Source organism: Ptiloglossa arizonensis, chromosome 12 (genome assembly GCF_051014685.1).
Source record: "Ptiloglossa arizonensis isolate GNS036 chromosome 12, iyPtiAriz1_principal, whole genome shotgun sequence".
NCBI classification, from domain to species: Eukaryota; Metazoa; Arthropoda; class Insecta; order Hymenoptera; family Colletidae; genus Ptiloglossa; species Ptiloglossa arizonensis.
Window position 1 is genome coordinate 1,233,030 of NC_135059.1, and position 18,757 is coordinate 1,251,786.

At 42.6% G+C, this 18,757-nt stretch overlaps 1 protein-coding gene and 1 long non-coding RNA gene across 6 annotated transcripts in view; one reads left to right on the forward strand and one right to left on the reverse strand.

Annotated features, from left to right (window-relative positions):
• Positions 1–18,757, forward strand: part of LOC143153391 (uncharacterized) — a 127,284-nt gene that overhangs the window by 91,288 nt on the left and 17,239 nt on the right. For 4 of the 5 annotated variants that reach the window (XR_012993803.1, XR_012993804.1, XR_012993805.1 and 1 more), the window contains one exon: positions 6,348–7,604. The exons of the other annotated variant lie outside the window; for it this stretch is intronic. This is a non-coding gene — a long non-coding RNA (uncharacterized LOC143153391). Of the gene's footprint in view, positions 1–6,347; positions 7,605–18,757 lie in introns of those variants that run through there. 5 annotated transcript variants of the gene reach the window in all.
• LOC143153410 (uncharacterized) overlaps positions 1–18,757 on the reverse strand; it is a 182,456-nt gene that overhangs the window by 63,350 nt on the left and 100,349 nt on the right. The gene's annotated exons all lie outside the window — the stretch shown is intronic.

Consider the following 18,757-nt stretch of genomic DNA (forward strand, 5'->3'; position numbering starts at 1 on the left):
AAATGTTTAGTTTAACTCAAATCCGACCGCGCGCGTTATCTTGTTTAGGCCTACGCTCGAAGCAGGCCTAAGCGGACGCGGAAAATCCGATACTACAGTAATACCATTTCTAGAAGAATAAAACGACGAACCTAATAGCGCTATTTCTTATCGAACGATAAAACTTATCGAGCGACGTATTATTCAAAGAACGAAAGTACGCACCCTGAGTGAAAATAAAACAGATACAATAACGTGGAAAGAGTATTGGGAATAAGTATTGAATTAGCAGGGATGAATATGGAGCGCGCCATCTTTGAGTTGATATTTTAGCGTTGCGCATCCTCGTACACCTATATAAATTTGTGCGAGTGAAATTAATGAAATGGATCGATACGTAGTGTATTTGTACATGACTTTTCTACAGTTTTGATCAATGATTACTGTACAGGCTTGCAGCTGTGTTTTATGTCGGGCTCATGTGCTTCGGGTTCTTTAGCAATTCGTAGAAATGGCTACGGACCGGGCCTGTCGGCGACCATAGAATTTCTCGACGTGTATCCCGGGGCACTGGACAGCTGTAGGCTATTGTCCGTCATAAACGCTGATCCGCGAGGGACACGGGTGCTCCTGGTACGGCCCTGCACGGTCCTTGGGGGGGCCCCGCGGTCGGGTCTCCACGTGTTGGGAAATTCCAGCCCGGGCCTGTGTGATTTGGACACCCTGTTCGGCGTCGCGACGCCTCCCACCTTCGAACTCTGGTAGCGGGCATCACCAGCCCCTGTGAGGCTTTGGGCCCGTCACGATTGGTCAGTGGCGCGTTGCCTCCCACCCTGACTCGGGAGTAGTAGGGTGTACCGAGGTGACGCGTGCACTGAGTGACGGCCCTTGAGTTTAGTTCCTTCGATCGCTACATCTACGAATCATCAACGGTGTCGGAGTTCTTCACTAGCATTGAGTACTCCTCGAATGGGACAGAGTCCTTCGAGTTACATCTTTACGGACAACTCCAGTTGTATATTGTGTCCTTCCATTGGGGAAGGTGGTCCTTCGAGAAGGTTAATAGACGGCACACCATCGTGCAAACACATCCAATGCTCGAACGATCAATGTGAGATCGACCACGAGCCGTAACAATTACGAAGTTTGAATACGTTGCTCGACTATGGGAGAAGTAGCAGCGACTTGAGTCCCATTTCTCTGGGTAGCAGGCAAACGTGCTAGCCAAATGCACGACAGTGTTGATTCTGTAGTATCGGATTTTCCGCGTTCACTTAGGCCTGCTTCGAGCGTAGGCCTAAACAAGATAACGCGCGCGGTCGGACTTGAGTTAAACTAAACATTTGGCGCCGATCGGTCCGCTAGCCTTCCTGGAAGGCACGAGTATCCTTTACAGGGGGTCTTGCGCGACGACCGAGCGTGAGAATGCATGGGGATGAAAGGAAATACATGTGGTTCGGAGAAAGTGAAGAGTGTTTGAGAAAGACGAACGATTAGGATGGCCGAACGTGACCGAATGTCTGAAGTGAGAGAGACTGAGGATTGGAATGAAAGAGAATGAATGGGAATGACTATATAGAGCGCGAGAAGAACGTTAAGGAACACAGTATGAGACAGTATGACAAAGTATGACGACGGGAGTATGCCCGAAGAGTGTGTCGCGGACAGTATGACTGAAAAGACGATAAGACGAGACAATTGAAAGACGTACCAAGCGAAACTAACCACCGACATTACGTCTAACACTATTATCACTGTAATTTATAATAAATATATATATATATAGTAGATAATAGTGTTATATATATATATATATATCCATAAACCACGCACGAGTACGACAGTTATTTGGGGGCTCGTACGGGGATCAATCACTCAAAGATCTCTTCTCAAGTGATTTGAAGAGAGAAAAACAACACTTTTTTATGACTGCGTCGATGATAAACCACTTTCTCAAGTCGTCGATCTTCTTAATTAATTTATTTGTTTGCAGAAGAACACCTAGTTTCGCGTCCATGTTTCTTCTCTTAAATACTATACAAGGGATTTTTAAATACATTTAAAACTGATAATATACGAAGTCATAAACAACACTAGACGTTTATTCGTAGCCCAGACTGAAAATATGTACGAACGGCTAACATAAATACTTCCGTAACAACCGAGCCACGAGTTCGAATGGTGTTTATGTTTGGCCTCTAATCTGTGCCACGAGTGCGAATCGTGCTTTTCCTGTTTGGCCCACAATCCGTACCACGAGTCCGACTCGTGATTTTCATGTTTGGATTTCACGCCACGAGTTTCACTCGATATTATCCGGCATGGGGTTAATTTGGAGGAAAAATGTGGTCGAAATATGCAGCGAATAAAACTTCGTTCAATATGTTATTTATTAAAGTAGATGTTTTACAAATAACGAATACATGACGGACAAACAAAAGATTACTAATCTAATCAGATTTTCGAACGAGAACTTAAAGTTTATAAAATTTATATATAAAATTTTATTGAAATCCGTTTAGTGATCGTATTAACGGATATACACGCGTACGAGTATATACAGAGAATCGAAACAAATTTTTTTTTTAGTAACGAAAATGTGATCGAAGAGTCTTAAGACGAGTGCTTTTTCGCGAAAAGAATTTATTTGAAATCTTGCTCAATTACAATAGTTTTCTTCCTTACTGGAGAGTGAAAATCAAATTCACTCGTTTCGGCGCCCAGTAAAAGCTTTTGCTTTTTGTCCGAATTACTGTTGATTTCTTTCAACCTAATCGTATTTTGTAATCTCATTTGTAACCAACGCGACGAGCCTTACTTAAATCTCTGTCGCATCCTGGGTGTGCCATTACACAAACTCGTAAACTTAACCCTCTGAAACGACCGCGGAGTTTGACACAGTTCAGCCGAGGGAGCCTAATCTAATTAGAACCGGATGTTAAACGACCGTTAGTTGGAATCGTGAACTATAGGTACTACTTTTTCGAAAGGACTTCCGGTTAAAACTGACGATTCCGTTTTATGGCTGCCCGTCAACTTTGCTGTGGTTGATTTAAGGCAGTGCTTGTTTTTGAAACTAAAGGCGACGTCTTATGATCCGGAGGAACGCGAAAGATAATTTTTAATACAGAGAAGTGTGGATAACTTAAACATCTATTCCTATCAAACGCCTCTATAAATTTTGATTCGAGAAAATTATGCAAATACGTTACTTGAATTTTTTTAATACTCAATTTTGGAGCAATTAAATTAAACTCTTCGTCCATATATGTCTCGGTAGCATCTTTCGAAAAGTTTACAAACCATTGGTTTAAGAAACGTTGAACGGGTGCCCCGTAACGGGGAAGATATAAAGGTTTTATTTCGTGGAAAAGGCGAACGCATGGTCAGGACAGGAATCAATTTTCATCGTGAAAATCGCTGCGTTGTGTTGTAAAATCCGAAAGCGCAACGGCGTTCGTAGTTGCACAGTGTGATAACAGCTGAACGGGTTCTGGGTTCAACGCAACAGCGTGAAGGATCTACGGAAAGTTATGAAACAGCGGGACGTTATCGGGATTCCATACTTTGAAGCGGAAAGTCATGGTGAATCGACGCGGAGTACCATGTGGTCGCAAGTTGAGCAAATAACTGGCTCGTATAGAGGAATTAGATGCACGGAAAGGGCTGTTGCGGAAATTGGAAGAGTGCTTTCGAAACTAATTTCGGAACGTTTTTGCGTATAATGAAAACATGTGAAATATCTAATACCTTTGAGGTTGTCATTCGCTTCAAATATTTATTTCTTTGAAAAAAGTTGTTCCTAATAGTGTGTAAACAGATTTCCATTGTTTATATCTCTAGAGAAAATGTATGTAACTATAAATATTATGTACATCTGTGAACAAGTATGCATTTCTATAGATTTCAGCAAAAATGTGTTTGAGTGTCTTAACGTTTCTTTACGTTTAACTTTACAAGCAATCGAATTTTCTAGTGACTTTCATAGAGTTTTGAAAATACTCATTTCTTTGTAAAATCTTTTCTTGTCTGTGGTGACTTTTATTTTAGGTATTAGTGTCGATAATACTAAATTTATTTAATACTCTATCATTATTTAATACGATATTCATTTAGCTTTTGCTTCTAGAAAGCAACTTACTTTTGTGTGACGTATTTTGAATCTCGATAATGTTGTTTGTTGTTGCATTATCTGCATTCTAAATTTTCCGAAGGAGTCTCTTTAAATTCCATCCGTGTATTAAACATGACAGCAATATAAATCGATTAGGAAATACTTTCCAGGAATAATTCTCCTTAATCGTTGCACGATTTCTTTGAATATTTTTAAACCGAACACTCATTCGAGATGCTTTTGTGGTGTGGTTTTATAAAGAAATATTGTCATCGATTATTCGAACGCGATAAAGCCAAGAGTTTTCCAGCGTGATTAGTGTTGAATGTTCGATCAATTTTTCATTCTATCAATTTCTGAAATGTCCTACCTTTTGAGTCGTTTGTAATCTAGTGCTGTCAAACGGTAGCCACGCTGGCTTCCTTGTTTTTCTGTTTCATTTCCGGAAAGGTTTCCTCGAGCAGCTTTAGAATGAACATGAATCGTTTTAGACGTCATCAACCTATGACCTATTCAAGAGTGAATTCAAGATAATGATATTTGGATCGGGTATTTATTTAAAATACTCAAGAACATTTTCACGGATACATAGATCGTCGTAAAATATTTTCCAGTGAGAGTATTGTGATGATGCGAGAGAATGAAAGGGATTGCGCGTTGTTCGGAAAGAATCCGAAATGTTTGGAATAGTCGAGCGAGTGAAGAGTGATCGGACGCATAGAGTGAGAGAGATTAAGAATTAGAATGAAAGAGAATGAATGCGTGTGAGGATATAAGGTGCGAAAGAAGAGCATTTGGGGGAGTCATTAGCAGTCAAGAACAGTCATTGTTGAAAAATCGTCGAAACGCGTCGTGTCACGAAAGAACAGTGTAGTCAGCGTGGTAAGCGTGGTAAACGTGGTAAGCGTGGTAAGTGTAGTAAATGTTTGCTAAATAACAGCAATTAACGAATGAAACCGTATCTCGCGATTATACACACAGTCCGAAGTAAGAAAACACATTTTTCACGAAAAATTCTACAATTGTGCGAGCACTTTGTGCAATTTAAATTAAAAGAAAAGTTTACAGTTGTGTATTTATTTTCTTGTTAAAGAAATCTCGCGGTGAATTCGTGTTTGCGTCTCTTTTTAAAACCGAGCTTGAAATACTGTTTATTCGTCGGTGAACTGGATGATTACATTTCCAAAATATTTAATATTTTCCGGTGAACGGTTCAAAAATTCAATTTTCGACGCAGTCATGGAAATAGCACGCGAAGTAGATAAATTTGTTTTTTAAATGCGGCTGCCGTGTTATCGATATTTATGCAAATACGATGCATCCAACGCGCAAGTATTAGTTGGCACGATCCATGGCGGACAGCCGCGTGTCAGTTAATTAAATTTCGTCGCTCGAAAGTTCGAATATACCCGCCGGATGCAATTGGAAATTCTTTGCGGTTGCAGACTGCATATCTGATTTTGTGTTTCTCTACCATTCATTAATTAATTATAATTTGTCACTGATACAAACGAAAAGTTCTTGACTCGCAGTTTCGATATAACTTTCATTAAATTGGTGAAAGAATAATGGCTGTCTGTTATTTATCTATAACATTTTCGACCTCTGGTTTTTGGATTAACTTCGGAAATATTTAAATAAAAAAGGTTCGTTCCAAAAGAATTTTCTAGGTAAATTTTTAAAGAAAGGCATTTTCCAGCTGCCAGAAGATGGAAAGTCATCGAAAAAAATAGAACATACGAATTTATTAAACTTGACCGTAAATTTGCAAATAAATAAGATACTGAGAACAATAAAAGAACGGAACGAACTAATACTTGAATACCGTACGATATCAAATATCGTGGATCACTCGACACTGCCACTGTTTACCACGAACACGAGGTATCGTATCGATAACGTTGTCTTTCCAATTGTTTAAAATATCCTTGTTATTGTTAAACAAATACTGTTCGATCGTTCCGAGTTCTATTCACCGATCGGATTCGTGGACTCCGTGGGAGCCAAGAAGCTCGTAGGTCGATTTCCTCGTTATCATCGAGGCTCTGTTGCGTTCTTATCGGTCGACTGTCGCAAATTTTCCATCGTGTCAATAGCCCGGGGGAGTGGGCAAAATACTTTTTTTCGCCCGGAAATTGCACTCCGTGCGGGGAATGTTGCGGCGTGGCGAAACACGCCGGCTTCGAAAGGCTTTCGTCGCGATGGAATTTGTTCATCGATACTTCCGGTTCACTCTGCGAGCACTTTGTTACAGAACTGGCCCCCGAGAAGGTTTCAAAGTGCGGGAAGCCGCTTAAAGCCAAACCAAGTCCGCCAGTAAATTTGACCACGCTGTAAATTCACCGAGGACGGAGTAACTCGATACAGGCCAGTCGAAATTGTATGGAAGCCGGTGATTCTGTAAACACTGGCTCGTGGTCGGAATGTAATGGATCGATCGATGTAATTGCCGCGCGTATACGCCGCAGCACCGAAAGTTTGGCCAACAATTCCGCCAGACCAACGGAAAGCCAGTAGTCAATCATTTTCGATCCTCGCTCATTTATTAACCATTCCGCTTGTGCCGCGTGAAATGTAGCGTTTCGCGTGCTTACAAACGAAATTACAGGAGAGATTCTACCAGTTATTTCGCGTCTACCTGCGGCTCGTGCTACGTTATGTAGCCGCGCTCAACGTTGTTGTCGCGTGATAATTAAGGATTTGATACAAAAAATGTTGATCTCCAACGGGAGATCGAACTCTTTATTATTTTCTTTTGTATTACACTTTAATTGCGGTACCTTTGGTCACAGATTCGTGCGGATCTAATCACGGGTCAAGACTGATCTGTCTCCTATGTGTCGGGTTTTTATATCTGTTCTTGTCCCGAGTGTCCTGCGTTACGTAAGGAGTGCGTCATTATGGAAATGGAAAGAGTCTCGTGAGTTGTTACGGGAACGTATGCAAAAGGAATTTCGGTTATCAGCGGTCTGTCGTATGGAGTGTCGTGCGTTGTTATGGGAGCGGAAAAAGTCACATGCGTTGTTATGGGAACGTGTGCGAAAAGGAATGTTATCGGTTTTTGGTATGGTTACACTGTCGTGTAATTGCTGGTAGAAAAATTGAAATGGAAGTTGTGCGTTGCGTCGATGAATGTTTATAAGGAAATTGATCGCTGGTTTCAAAACGAACACTCTGTACATATATTCCTGGTGAAAAAGTTCGTTTGACTATATTCAATGATTGTAAAGAAAAATCCGTGTAAAGCCTTGTGAATATGGTGCGTGTCGTACAAATATTTTAATGAATCGTAAAGTAAAGTATTTCAATGAAACGTAAGATTATTCGTGCGAGATAGTTTATATTGAAAGCGTCGAATGTTGAGTAAGTGAGTAGACCATTGAATATATACGAAAAGAATGGTTTCGGTATGTACGGTGACGAGAGGTTGACAATGGTATAGCGAGTCTGATTGTGCGAGGTTGGTAGTAATAAAGAATACGTACCAGAAAATGCGAGTTTCGAACGAGAAGCTACGAGTACAATTATTTCTTCAATCGTATTTCCATCAAATATTTTATAAAAGAGACGAAACGCATTTTATTATTTTCGCGTATCCGCTTATGACGCGTCAAGCAAAAATGGTATCACTGGATTTTTTTTCCAGAGAAAGGTAGCTGATATTTTCCAGCCGTGCATAAATTCTTGAAAAATGTAGGTAGATTTTGAACGTTCCAATGACAGTCTCGAAAGAGAGGATTTTTATCGATACAGCGTAAACCCAGTCGTGTAGCCTTAACACATTTCGTTGGTGAACCGGCTGTATATGTCGCGTAAAAGGGAGCAATTGAAAATGTCGTTATAGTATACAAAGTTAAATATTTTTTTGCTCTACTAAAAGTTTATTTTTGATACTCTCTGTGGATTAATATCCAATTCTTCTTTTTGGTTTTGCGCGAGATATTTTAATGTCAGAGTGCATAAATCTAGAACACGGTAAGGGAGCGGTAGTAGTAAACACGATAAGTATGACCTCCTTTCTCTTTCTGAAAAAATTTATTTTTTACCGATACGGGGGGTAGATGTTGGTATTGAAAATTGCAAATATCTGCAATACTTACAAAAGAATTGAGAACAAATTATTTGCAAGCAGATGTTTGTGCCTCGCTCCGACTTTTGTAATGGTCGGTCGAGTCACTGAGTTTTAGTTACAGAATTTAAGGACTAAATAATTTAATTACAATTAAGATGATGGATATATATATATATATATATATATATATATATATATATATATATATATATATATATAAGAAAGTGAAGGTTAAGTGTATTGATGTGATCGTGATCGGTTGAGTCGGGAGTTCGCCGGCGTTCTGCTTAGTCAACTTGTCCCTTGGCGTCGATTGTAAAGACTGTGTCGTTGTTTCTGGCCGCATCTTAGAGATAAAGGAGTCATCTTCCCCCTCCATGCGTACTTGGTGTCACTGCAAACCCCATCGGCTAGTCTACGTGGGTTGCAGCTGCGTTGCGTGGCCTGCGTGGGAACAGCCGTTGTCCGTTCGAATTCCTGGAAGGTTATCTCCATAGCTCTTGACCGTCGTGTCCCATTGTTTAGACAGCAAGATCCCATGGCGAGAAATTCTGGCAATCGTTCCGTTGTTTGTAATTTTCTTCCTATATTATAAACCATGCCACTCCTCTTGAAACTAGACGTCCCTCGCAGTGCTATCTTCTAACGGACTGACCGCCCGATGAGTGATCTTCGAAGTATCCCACGGTGCTCTGATGGCTGCAACGTCCACTGTCCTCGGTCGCACAAAGGGACACGCAAAGTCCCAACGTACCGTCCGCATTAAAAGGGTACCTTTCAATACAGAAAAATAAGGAATGAATCTTAATCGTGCAATGCAGTGATTAATATAATATTGGTATAATTGGTACTACAGCCTTTTAGTTCTAGTGCTTGAATTAATTGGCAGAGGTCGGTCCTGTCTGCGGCTCTTCTTCAACCTTGTCAGCATTCTCCGCGATCGGCAAAACAAATATTTTGGATAGAGGCCTTTTAACTTCGTCTCGTGCAGTTTGTAGCGTAACTACTCGTGTGATTCTGTCCTTTTCTGGATGTAATTCGGTGATGCGTCTCAAAGGCCACCGCAGGGGGAGGGGACGTTATCCTCCTGTATGAGCACCATCATTCCTGGTCTGACGGCATTCTTACCTTTGGTCCATTTTTGCCGTCTCTGAAGTTGGGGCAAGTATTCCCGCTACCATCGTGCCCAAAAGTGCTGTAGCATCTGCTGGAGATGCTGGTATCTGCTCAGACGGTGCATGTTGACCCCCCTCGGGTCGTGTAGTGGTACGGCCGTCAATGAGCCCCCAATAAGGAAGTGGGCAGGTGTCAAGGGAGTCAGGTCTTTGGGGTCGTTTGAGAGAGGAGATAGGGGCCTGGAATTTAAGCAAGCTTCAACCTGTACTAACACTGTGCAGAGTTCCTCCTACGTAAGCCGCATTTCCCCGACCACCTTCTTCAAGTGACCCTTTGCTATTTCATAGCATTCTCCCATAAACCCCCGAAATGCGGCGCCCGTGGCGGTATTAAATGCAATCTTATTTGGCATCTTGCTAAAAAGTCCGTGGTCTGGGTTTGGACTTGTCTGTCCTGGAAAATGGTCTGTAGCTCAACCAATTCATTTTTGGCTCCTACGAAGTTCGTGCCATTGTCCGAGTACATGTTTTGGCATAGACCGCGACACGAAACGAAGCGCTTCAAGCAATTAAAAAATGACTCGGTTGATAGGTCGCGGGCTAACTCTATGTGCACCGCCTTCGTGGAGAGACATACGAAAATGCAGATATAGGTCTTGATAGCGACCTTCGAGCGAGTCCTATCTTTGATAAAGAAGGGCTCTGCACAATCCACGCCGTAATTGTAGAATGCAGGCGATGGAATCACTCTTGCTGCAGGCAGGTCGCCCATTGTGTAGGTTGTTTCGGTTGGTCCAACCTGAAAACATGTGACGCATTCTCTTAATATTCCTTTCACTGGGTTTTTACCCGCTAGAGGCTAATAGCGCCTCCGCAATGACGCAATTAATGCCTGGCATCCTGTATGCAGCAATCTCGTGTGCTCGTGTTTTAGGAGCAGATGCGTAAATTTGTGGTTAGGCAAAACGATTGGATGTGTTTCATCGTATGGGACGTGTGCATCGCGCAACATGCCGCCCACGCGTAGTAATCCTTCGGAGTCCAAAAATGAGTTTAGTTGGTTGAGTGTGCTGTTTCTTGTTATCTGCCTTCCTTGTCGCAAGTCGGAAATTTCCTTGGCAAATACGCTTGCTTGCGCCTCCCTTGTCAGGAGGTCTGTGGCGTACTGAAGCTCGGTACATTTTAAGGGTGGAGCTTGTTTTAGTGCTTGTTTGTCCTCACCTTCGATTAGTCCAGCGTTTCTTGTTTTTTGTAATACCGAGTCCTTACAGTTCCTTACGAATCTCAGGATGTAAGAGACTGTGCGAATCAATTTTGTGTACAATGAAAATCTTTCGAAAAGGTTAAATCCTTGAAGTGTGCCACCAGGGGTTTCTCCTTCTGGAAGCATTTTCTTGCTGACTCGTTGAATGATCAGACTGTTAGGGTTACCCCTTGGCTGACATTATTCGTTATTATCCATGCCTATGGGGATAGTCCATTTAGATTCTTTGTTGCATAACCAACGTGGTCCCTTCCACCACAGTTCGGTTTGTTGCAGTTCCATCGCCCTCATGCCTCTTGATAGCAAGTCTGCCGCCGGGTTCATTGTTGTCTCTACGTGTTCCCAGTTGCTGTTTGTCAGCTCTTGAATTTCGGCAACTCGATTGGCGACGAATGTTTTCCACTTATTCGAAGGGGCCCTTATCCATGCTAAGACCACGGTGGAGTCTGTCCAATAATGAAAATTATTCTACCTTATGTCGCAGGCGGTGGCTACCTTGTGCGCCAACCGAGCGAGTAATAATGCTCCCAGGAGCTCTAATGGAGGTTGCCTTTAAAGGTGCAACCCTCGATTTTGCGCATAATAGATGCGCTGTCCTTTTGCCACACTTGTTCTTGGTGCGTACATAAATGCACGCTCCATAAGCACTCTCAGAGGCGTCACAAAATCCGTGTAATTCGAGCTCGTCGTAATTGCTGGTGAATGCGTGTCTGTTGATTAGATACCGATCGATAGCGGTAAGATCTGTGTAGGTTCTGAGCCATTGGGTGTGCAGTTCTTGCGGCAGCGACTCCTCCCAATCCAATTTCAGGCTCCACAATTTTTGCACGATTATCTTGGCCGGTACGATTGTCGGGCCAACGAGGCCAAGGGGATCAAAGATCTGTGCAATCACGGACAGAGAATCGTTCTCTTTGTAACATTGAGCCTTTCCACATAGTTCACGTTGTAGTACTTCAAGCTGTCGGTGCTAGGATCCCACCGTAGCTCAAATGTCATGGGATCCTTGTCTGCCTGGATGACGATCGCCTCGTTCCTTGAACAGTCGCGCTCTCGTAGAATAAGCGGGTCGTTCGAGGTCCATTTGTGTAACTCCAACTCCGCTGCGCTAAGAAGATGCTCTTAGTTCGTTCGTTATCTAGACTGCCGCCTCCAGCGTTTCGGTGTCCGTTAACAGGTCATCGTGTTGCTGGTAATCGGATGTTTCTCCTTGTTTTCGTCAGCTATTTGCTTCAAGCATCGCGTGGCAAGAAATGCTGCCGAGGAGTTGCCGTACGTTACGGTGTTTAATTGATATTTTGGAGGCTATATGGTCGAAGGTAGGAGAAAGGAGTGGGGGTGAGCGTTTCATCCCAGGCCTGCTAGTGGACTCGTTGGTAAGGCATCCGAGCAGGCCCTGCCTTATACGCCGGGACGTTGGAAGATCGGTAAGGGATTGTATTATGTATACTGATCGAAGCAGGTACAGGAACTTCCGGGAAACGGTTGGTGGTGAGTTTCCCTCTGGTGGTAAACGTAGATAGCGCCGCCACAATATGTTCTGATTGGCGACGTTCTATCCTCTCGTCATAAGGTCCTTTGGAATGTTCTTGGTCGGGCTTGATTTTCACCTGCCGATACATCTGTTCGATGTCGGCCGAAAATACATAGGGGTGCTGACGATACCGTAAAATTATGTCAAAGAGCTCATCTTGCACTATGGGTCCCACGTGTTGCACGTCGTTTAGAGAAAGTCCAGACGTCGTTTTTGCTGAGCCGTCGAAAACAACTCGCAGTTTCGTTGTCGTTCTTCTCTCCTTTATCACGGCACGATGCGGCAGATAGAAATTTCGAGAGCTGTCCGTGGTTTCGGAGACCGTGCTTATGTGTCCAAGCGCCTCGTACTCCCTCGTGAAGCCGATGTACTGAGCCTTGAGAGTGGCATCTCTTTCTAGTGTTCGTTCGATGTTGTCGAATTTTTTTCGGGCTACCTCTTCAGAATTGCCCAGTTCTGTTAATTCCTTCTTGAATGGGACGCTTACCAGAAAGCGTCCGTCCTCGTCGCGTTCCGTAGTAGCAAGAAAATGCCGTTCACTGTAATCATTTCTTAAAGAGTGTTCGGATTTTGGTTCGCCAAAGCAGTGTTCTATTTGCCAAAACCGTTCTAGTTGTTGATTTAATTCCATGTTTTTAATTAAGTGGCATGCAGCCCTTGAGTGCTGGGCTTGAGAATGTATTTCACCTGTTACGATCCATCCAAGGAGGGTCTTTTGTAGAATTGGTTGATTGCGTTTCAATCTGATTTGGCCAACGCATAATAATCGGCAGAAGAGCCCAGCACCTATTAGCAAATCAATAGGACGAGAGCGATCGTAATGGGGATCGGCTAATTCGAGTTTCCTTGGAATATTAATTTCTGACAGGCATGCGTGTGCGTTTGGCAGATTGTCGCTTATTTTATCCAAAATTATGCAAGTTATTTTTACCGAAAAATCGGTGGTACGTGAGCGTAGTTCGACAGTGGTTTGACGAGACACTGGTTACGCTCCTTGTTCAATACCCATGAGTGTGACTTTTGATTTTGTACGAGCCAGGCCCAAACGCCTGCATAAATTGTGCGTCATTATGTGCAGTTGTGAGCACGAGTCTAAGAGTGCTCTGCATTCGTGCTGCCTGCCCTTTTCGTCGAGCAGGTATACATTGGCCGTGCCCAGTAGCGCGTAAGGGGAGTTAGACCGGGAGGCGCGAGGGGCCAGGTAATTACTCTGCGTAATTTGTGCTGGAATGGGCCTATTCTTCTGTCACGGGACCGTATCGGAGCGACGAACAAAAATATAAACACTAGAGTTTCTTTCACTCACGCACTAAAATGCACGGGATCGCAACAGAAGTACTTAAATGAAAACGGCTTAACTAATTCTTCACTCCGTAAAATAATTGAATAGATACCGAAATTCACTGCTTTAGGCGAATACCTCCGTAGAGAATATGTCGACTAGCGAAAGTGGCTGCTTTAACGAAATACTTCCGTAGAATGTATAACGGAGAACCGGCGTAATAATTAAAAGGTGCGTAGCGGGTGACGGACAAAGATTCACGCTTGACTAAGGTGGAACAATCAATGAATTTTTATTCAGAGGGCGGCGGTTTATATACATGATTTTCGGTTACCGGTGATCCTGGTGTTTAGGCTTCGTGGCGGTCTTATCGGCGTGCCAGGTGGTCCTCACACTTCCTTGATGCTGTGTCGCCTTCAATTTCTGTGGGGTCCCGTGATGTTGAGGTCTGTGGTCGCGGCATGCTTGGGTCCAAGTGCAGAAGGGTATTATGCCTTTTTCCGCATTTTCAACACGAGTCAAAGATGCAATCCTTGTTACGACGATCGCCGGACAGGCAATTGAAACGGATCCCCATCTCTCGCGCTGGAGCCGTGAGCTGCCTAAACTGTTCGCACGCATGCAATGCGTGCGCTTCCTTGCATAGTTCACAATTTTTTGCCGTTATCGCGTATTACTTTACACGTATCCCTGTTGGTGAATTATAATTTTTTGCTTAACTTCCCTAATTTCGTTGCTGGATGCCTTATTAGCGTTCATTGTAAATAAATACTTGGAATGTTCTTCCAAGAATTGGATCATGTCCTTTAAAGTTAGCTTAGAAGTGAAATGAGCTCGCGCATTCGCGTTTCGCGGTTGCATTTAATTTTGATCCTAGTACATAGATTATAATTGTGTCCCAACTATCGGTATTTTCCCCTAAGCCTTGCAGAGATAAGAGATGATTGGTTACGGTGCCAATAAGTCGGCTCAATTCTGAATGGGAGTCCCGAGTAAGCGCGGGTAAATCGAATAGTCCCAGTAGATGATAATAAATTAATGCGTTCGAGTCCTCGTAACGCTTGTGACGAATTCCTCGATATCTAATTTCTACGAATGACTTCGTCACCTCGGACCACTCGGAATAGTGCTTCCCGATCCCCAAGCTCGAATTCAACGAACGTCCTCCCGATAAGACTTACCCTGAAAACCAACCGTGTGAAACTTTTCCACCTGTACTATTCTTTGAGATAACAACTGTATATAAATCCACCAAGCTCTCGAATAAAGCAGTCTACATTCTGAAGTCAACCCATTGAGACTGTCCGTCTCAACCCATTATTTCTCCAGTCCGAATAATTTTCAAGTAAAGTTCTTAGTTCGGATTAGGTGATCGTCGCGACTCTCACCAATCCTCGCTAAATTTAACTTGGACGAATCAGGATTCGAGTGCGACTCGAATCCTTCGCTAAAAAGTGACAGTTTGGAATTTGTCCCGTGACACGCTCTTGTAATTTCTTCCAAGCCGACGCGTAATTGACTTCTGAAAAACCGAGTGCTTCTATGACACGCTCTGCGTCACCAATCAGTGCCGCTTGTAGATAATGAAATTTTGGTATGTTGGTTAATGTAATAAATACATTCTCGTGTATCAAAGAACGGAAAGTGTCGCGGAATTTTACCCATTCTCCGAAAGCTCCATTGACCGACGGAAGCCTAATTTTTGGAATATTGACTCCTACCGCGGCGGCCAATTCGCCCGAAACGTTGGATGGTGCAGTTACGCGCGATGTTGCACTTGCACTGCCAGCAGAGGTACGCGGAGCCTGAGCTATCGGTTGCCTTGCCGTAGAGATCGCGCGATAATAGGTTTCATTAAATTGTTCATGTTCAAGTTCCTCGTTTGCGATCTCTTCTTGGTCATCGTACTATATATCAACATTTCAATTTCCACTTGTACTTCTTTGAATTTATCATATAAAGGCTCTGCCTTTTCTAACTGAATGCGAATTTCCTCGATATTGGAATCCGCGTTACATGCTTTCATTGAATTTGAGAAACGCGTTACAGCCCTTTTAATTGTTGCTCTCTTTTTCCTTAAGTTTTCCATTTTACACAGTGTTCGGTACAGATCGAATACGCTTAAAGAATGGGATTGAATGGGAACTCGTCGTTTGTGCTGAAAGAAAGTATGAACTAGTGCAGTTGAGTCGCCGCCCGCCGTGACAGTGTAACCATACCAAAAAACCTATAACATTCCTTTTCGCACACGTTCCCATAACAACGCACGAGACTCTTTCCGCTCCCATAACAACGCATGACACTCCATACGACAGACTGCTGATAACCGAACTTCCTTTTGCATACGTTCCCGTAACAACTCACGAGACTCTTTCCGTTCCCATAATGACGCACTCCTTACGTAACGCAGGACACTCGGGACAAGAACAGATATAAAAACCCGACACATAGGAGACAGATCAGTCTTGACCCGTGATTAGATCCGGACGAATCTGTGACCGACGGTACCGCAATTAAAGTGGAATACAGAAGAAAATAATAAAGAGATCAACATTTTTTTGTATCAAATCCTTCATTATTACGTGACAACAGCGTGCAACTACACCGTTCAAATAGGTTATCCGTTTGATGTGCTTCGCAGCCTGCCTACGCAGCCCAAGTGGAGTTGAATTTTGCAAGCTCAATCTCCAAGTCCAATTACAGCTAATGCTGCTGAGATGTGCTTCAATGTTGTACCGATCACCAAAGTTTCTGTTCACTGTTTAAGTCACTTGTTTTGATAATTCAGAGTCTCTTCCTGAGATCACTTTCCTATTTTGTATCGGGCTCGAAGTACCGTATGTTTGTGCCTCGCGTCGACTTTTGTAATGGTAGGTCGAGACACTGAGTTGTAGTTACAGAATTTAAGGACTAAGTAATTTAATAATTATAATTAAGATGATGGAGATATATATATATATATATTGTTGTTTTTTCCTCTCTTGAAATCACTTGAGAAGAGATCTTAGTTATTAATCCCCGTACGAGCCCCCAAATAACTGTTGTACTCGTGCGGCATGTTGAAGTATATTTAAGGATATTATATATTACAGTGATATTAGTATTGGAAGTAGTGTCGGTGATTAGTTTCGCTTTTCACTAAGGTAGATTGACCGCGTATTAAACTAAGCTAACCGTCTTTGTGCCCTCGTCTTTGTTGCTTAAGTCTTATATCGGTCTTTCGTCTCGGTGCGTCTTTTAATTGTCTCATCTTATTGTCTTCTTACTCGTACTGTCCGCGACAAACTCTCCGGACATACCCTCGATGTCGTACTCTTACACTCAGGACACACTGTACTGTCTTAACTTCTAGACTCACTGTGTGTCCTCAAACATTCTATATATATATATAGAAAGTGAAGGTTAAGTGTATTGATGCGATCGTGATCGGTCGAGTCGAGAGTTTGCCCGCGTTTTGCTCAGTCGACTTCGCCCATCGACGTCGAATCTAAGACTTTAACGTTGTTAGTTTGAATCGGGAGTTCGCCGGTGTTTTCGGTCGCACAAAGGAACACGCAAAGTCCCAACATAGATTTGCGTTACAAAAAATGATCAATTATGTTGACATTATTCTGTATATAAATAAGAAAGACCACCCTCGCGATGTAAATTTTCAGATCGTATTTCCCTAACCTTATCTTCTTAATCTGAGACTGATTTGCCTCTTTCTCTGCAACATATCTTATCGCCTGAAATATAAACAGACAGTAGGCAGTAGAATAATAGTCTTTGTACGAATTTGAAAGGTTTAAAATAAATATTATTTATACTAGAAAGAATTTCTGCGTGTCAGTGAAATCAAGCCCTCCGTTAAAATGAACTTACGAGTTGTCGTGTAGCAGGGAACATTGCTTTGGTCTCGAGCAAAGAAATCGCCCACTTGCGTGCTTGGCCGAACCGTAAGAAGGTTAACATTGGATCGTAGTTTCTTTTTCGCAAAAGGATTTGCAGGTTTGTGAGATGCCTTGGAACCATTTAATTGTGAGAAATGTCTTCGTTAAGAATGCAAGGGGGAAAATGCAAGCTGCATAAATACAGATTACCAACGACAAACCAACATTTTTACTGAAATTAAATTAGGAAATACGAATTAGAAAGAACGGTTGATGCACATTCGGTGCGTTGCATTTCGGAAATCGTTGCGGGTAATTCCGAATCAGCAGTGAATTTTAAATAATTTCAGATCAGGCTACGTTCCAGATTCGTCCTAGATTTTTGCATCCGTGTGACCATAACGTGAACATTTTTTCGAAAACAAAAAAGTCCATATTCTCGGTCACAGTGTCACCGATGCAGAATATGAAACTCCCTTGTGTTTTCATTTTGGATGATTCGATCAATGAATAAATGATTCGTCAACTCCTACAGACCGGTTTCGCGTTTTCAACTACAATTTTACATAAATGAAAATTTTTCAACGAAATTTAGTTGATTCGTAATTCAATATATGCATTTATTTTCAAAATGTAGACCAAGATTCGATTTAATTACAGAAACGTCCACGAGAGCAATTTTTAAATGTTGTCAAATTGCGATTGGCCACGCGATCGTAATTTCCCAAAGAAGCACGCTTCCATCGTTTCCCGATATTTGATTCGATCATTGAATCGGTTAAATGGCGGGTCACGTAATGTTTGAAGAATCACACGGATTCGAGCAAGGTGTATTGGTCTTAACGCGGCCAGTTAAGACGATGAAAAAGAACTGCTGATTCGGGGCTGTGATTCGATTTTAAACTCGAGATCTGTTCACCTGTGGGTGGATCAGGACTCCCGCGCCGAAAACTGCTTTCGTTCACTAAACCTGATTACGGTTGAGCTTTAAAGCGTCGCACGTATTTCGAGGAAAAGCTGGGACGCCTGCAAGCCGCTCTGCAGCTAACGCGCCTACCCTATCCGGTTTCTCGTTGAGGGAAGCTAACAGCAGCCGGAAAACAGAATTAAGGAAGGAGACAGAATAGAACGAAGAAAGATGGATGAATAGATGGATAGATTATGCGGGTAGATCTGAACGAATTTCGCACGGGGGAAATGAAATCGAGATAGATCGACTAAACAATGATGGAAGTAGCCAGACTTTGCGTGAAATTTTAGCGACCTTTTTCATTTTCGTTTTCCCAAAACAAGCATAAAGAACGTGTAAATGACTTTCAAGATCCTTGGAAGGAGACACAGCTGTAATGCGATTTCTCTCGTCCCGATTAGAAGTCCTTTGTCGCGCGAGGTTCTATTCATCCAAATATAAAAAAAGAAACGAGGTCTCCTCTTTCATCTAGTTTCCCTTTTTGCCTCGAAGCAACGTAAATTGTCTGCGCGAGATTAAAGATCAAGACGGTGTACCGTGACGGATTATCTTTTA